Source organism: Coenobita brevimanus, chromosome 23 (genome assembly GCF_032717465.1).
Source record: "Coenobita brevimanus isolate Jiangsu-jjx chromosome 23, ASM3271746v2, whole genome shotgun sequence".
Lineage (NCBI taxonomy): Eukaryota > Metazoa > Arthropoda > Malacostraca > Decapoda > Coenobitidae > Coenobita > Coenobita brevimanus.
Genome location: NC_136976.1, coordinates 7,253,929 through 7,258,419, shown reverse-complemented (window position 1 = coordinate 7,258,419; position 4,491 = coordinate 7,253,929). Strand labels below are relative to the sequence as shown.

Below are 4,491 nucleotides of genomic sequence, written 5' to 3'. Positions count from 1 at the left end.
GACTGGCACATATGCGATCGAGAGGAATGCCGTGGTAGGGAATTTTGGATTTAGACTGAAGTTGGTTTTAATTTTTTATACTTTTTGCATTAGCTTAGAGGTGGTATTTGCCGACACCAAGGTTTTGAATATTAGTAACATTTAGCTAAGTTATAACTGATAACGAAGTGAGTGAGAAGAGTTGCAGTGGTAGGGAATCTTTAGGGATCTCAATGAAGATGGAATAAAAAATAATAATTTTGTAGCTGTTAAATATTAATATTCACCGATGCGTCAGTCGAGCTTCCTTAGGGTTCTTGGTGAAAGCGAAATGAGGATTTCAGTCAACAACATTAGCGATAATAGAAACAGTCAAGCTGGTTTTAATCTTCTGCTCTCATTCTCATTCTCTTTCGCAACTTTCTTTTTCGCTGCTATCATCTCCATCTTTTAAACTTTCATTACTATCCTTATCCTCTTTCGAAATTTTGTCTCTGGCTATTATCTTCACCCTCGTTCTCATCTCTCTCTCTCTCTCTCTCTCTCTCTCACTCAGCATTCGCTATTACCTTTCTCCATCACCCCGTCCTTTCTGACCAGTTACCTTCATTCATTCATTGCCAGACGCCATGTATCCCAGACGGGGTGGCCAAGGGCTTAGAGTTAATTGTTTTACAGGGAGGGGCACTAATCCTCCACCAACCCCACTTGACACGTAGGGATGCCAACAGCATCTGGTGTTCCCAGGCGGTCACCCACCCAAGTACTAACCAGACCCAACGTTGCTTAACTTCGCTGATCGGACGGGAAGCGGTGTACTCAACGTGGTATACCTTCATACTTTATTATAATCCCTCTGTCTCTCACTGTTGTCTTCTCTCTGCTTCTCAACTTACTCTGTCATTAATACCTTTCCTGTTTTTATTTTTCCATCCTGCTGTTACGTCCATCCTGGTTCTCAGTTTTTCTGCCTCCTCCTCCTCCTGTTATGTCAAACTTCCTTTTTGCTCTCTTTGCCGTATTCCTTTACTTTACCGACATCCATGTCGCTTCTTGCATTTTTTTTTCTTCCTCCTCACCTTCTTCTTTACCTATCTGTGTTCTTTCCTTTTCTTACCGTGTGTGTGTGTGTGTGTGTGTGTGTGTGTGTGTGTGTGTGAGAGAGAGAGAGAGAGAGAGAGAGAGAGAGAGGAGTGTAATTTATGGTGTAGAGCACATATAGCAGAGGGAGTAATAAAATTGCAGCGAGGAAGGGAGAGAGGGGTGATGCAGTTCATTATTTAGTGACTAACTGCACCAAGGCATTGGAAGACCGAGTAGGAGAGAGAGAGAGAGAGAGAGAGGGAGAGAGAGTGTGTGTGTGTGTGTGTGTGTGTGTGTGCTGGGAATGTAAGGAGAGCTTTACGAACTATGAGTCATGAGAATAAACGCATACCCATCATAATATTAACTCCATGGTGCCCACTTGATGAAGCAGCTGTTCTGACTATTTACTATGAAACGTGCTATACAGAGTGGGCGTTTTCGTAGATAACTCAGTGCAAAATAAGTATTGATAAGCTACAAAAGAGCAATTAACAATGATTGCAACATCCACACGATATTTGCGCCGTTCTAGGTGTTAAACCATCAGACAACCAGGTACCAACGGGGAAGGTTTAGATGAGGAATGGAGAGGGAAGAATTACATCAGAGGATGTGGCAGATAATGGACACTGTCGCTGATACAAAGGTAAGGTGTTGGGATGAAAAGCCACTGGTACTCGATATTAAGAAGATGGGGGAAAGCTTGATCGTGAAAGTGAGATTGAATTATGCGAGAGAGGAGTGGAAAGGGTAAAAGGAGAAGAGACGGAGTGAAGGAAGGAGGAAAGAGAAGGTGTCAGTTTGATATGAGACTGTGGGAAGTATATGAAGAGAGTAGAGGTTTTCTTAGATGGGAAGGGGAGGAGAAGAGAAGAAAAGGAGAGGAGCATGAAGGGGGAAGGGAAGAATGGGTGGAGGGACAGAGGAGTCTTGAAGTATTTCAGGAGGGGCGGAAAGTATGCGAGGATATGTATTGCTAATGCAGGCGAAGGGGAGCGTGAGTAAAGAAGAGGAGAGGTGAAAAGGGAGGCTGAGGAAGGAATGGGGAGGGGGACGGAGTGGAAGGGGAGGGGGATGAGTGGAAAGGGGGAATGAACAAGAAAGGGGAGGGGAGGGCGAGTAAGGGAAGGAAGTGGTGGGGATGACGGCATGCAAAAAGAGAGAGTGGAAGGAGAGAGTAAACAAGGAAGGAGAGGGGTGAAACGGAGAATGAGAAACGAAAGGGAGGAGGGTGGGTGGGTTTGGGGGAGGGGGATCATCAAAGGAAGGAGTTGTTGAAATAATGATTTTGTAACAGATGAAGGTGAGGGTAGAGATGAGAGAATGGGAAAGCGTTCAAGGAAAGGAGAGGGGAGGAAGGGTGGAAGTGGAGGGGAGCGGGGAAGAGGAGTTGGGAAAGGGTGGAAAGGAGAAGTGAGGAAAGAAGGAGATTGGAAGAGGGCTGGAAGGAGAGAGGGGGTGGAAGGTCAAGAAATGAATGTGTGTGTGTGTGTGTGTGTGTGTGTGTGTAACCAAGGGAGGGGTAGTGGAAATAATGGTATTGTGTGTGTGTGTGTGTGTGTGTGTGTGTGTGTGTGTGTGTGTGTGTGTGTGTGTGTAACCAAGGAAAGGGTAGTGGAAATAATGGTATTGTTTTCTGTGTGTGTGTGTGTGTGTGTGTGTGTGTGGAGGAATGGGGGTAACAGGAAGAGGTAGTGGAAGTAATGGTATTGTAGCAAGGGGAGTTGATAGGAGTGGTGGGATGGGGGAGGGGGGGTAATGGTGATGTGTGGCGGTGTTATGCTGGCTTTACAACCGCCCCAGTCAACCCGGGAGCACTTAATGAGTCGAGGTAATGGCGGTCTGGCTTACCCCTTACCCGCGGCTGAACCTGCAACTCGCCAGTAAATATGGCTTATTTCCGAGTTTAGAGACAGGCGTAGGGGATGATGGAGGGGAGGTAGGTGTTGGAAATCCATGGCTGATGTTCTTATTGGCAGCTCCAGCGAGGATATCAGGAATCTTGTGTCTGCGTTTGTCAGTCACCTGCACCGCGCCTTCCTCACGACCTCTCTGCTAACCTGTGACCTTAGCTTTGCTCTCTCTCTCTCTCTCTCTCTCTCTCTCTTGGGGGCGCGGTAGCACAGTGGTAGCGGGCTGAGCTTGTGATCGGGAGGTCGCAAGTTCGAGCCTCGCCCGGGCTACCGTTGTCGGGAGGGGTCACACACACACACACACGCACACACACGCGCGCGCGCGCGCGCGCGATCGTATAGGCTATTACATCTTATAACTATTAACTGATCTGCCATAATACCCACCGACATAACGTTATAATCATATTCGCTAATACCCATCACATCAGTCCTGAATGAGACATACTGTATATCTAGTATGGAAGGAGGATATTAACGCTCACGCTGTGACATGGGAAGGTTTATGATGCCATTTGCTGCATGCAGTAAGTTGGTTACGTGATCTGATACCATTTACTGCGTGTGAGTAGGCAACCGGAAGCCTTGGGGAGATATTGTCCATAGTGGGTTTGTTTTCACTTGATGGAGCTGAACCACACGATATGAACACTATGTTGTCTATCATTATATCTATCTAGTGTATAACCAGACGCCATAATTCCGTTTGTCTTTGAGTTAGTTGTTCTACGGGGAAAGGTCCAGTGAGAACTGAAGTATCTCACTAGACCTTGCTAAGGGGAGGGGTACAGATCCTGAAAATAAAAGTAGAGTAATAAAAAGTGACAACAAAAATGGGAGAAACAGAGGAGGGTAGACACAGAAAAAGAATGATAAAGGTGAAGGAAGAAGTAGGCAGCAATACATCAACTGAGTGGATGATGGTCGCCGCCACTGACTAGTAACACTATGTTGTGCTTGCATGAAATTTTATTACTTTTAAATATGAGGCAGGGATGATTCTCCTTGTTTACTACTAAGATTCACACACCATTCTGACAACATCTGACCGTCAACTGAATTGAATGAAGTTACGAATCTCCATCAGGTTAGAACAATCTGGTTTTAGTTTACGTCCACAGCTGAATAAATTACATAAAATCCAGATATAATGAGGAAAATTATGTCAGTCAGTTAAATTTGTATCATATTACTTATTACAATTATTTTACCCACTTCACCCAGACGACGTATTTGACATTTTATTACTGTTGCCATCAGATAAAATTACTCGCTTCTGCAGATTTTTTTTTTTTTTATTCGAGTTTGACGAGTTCACCTTCATTAATCCCTCCATCACTAGTCATCTTTCTAAACTAAACATTATCGTCTGGTTGTATCAAAAATAGAATACAAATAACCTCCTCAGGCCAAAAAGATTAGCTCTAGTTAATTCTCTATCAAAGGAACACTAGTATGTAGTCCAGGAAAGGCCAGACGACTGTATGCATCCGAAAGTGAGTCATAGGAGCCT

General features: G+C 44.8%; 1 pseudogene; it reads right to left on the bottom strand.

Moving 5' to 3' along the window:
- Positions 1-701: 701 nt before the first annotated feature.
- LOC145393141 (5S ribosomal RNA) lies at positions 702-820 on the bottom strand (annotated as a pseudogene).
- Positions 821-4,491: the final 3,671 nt, after the last annotated feature.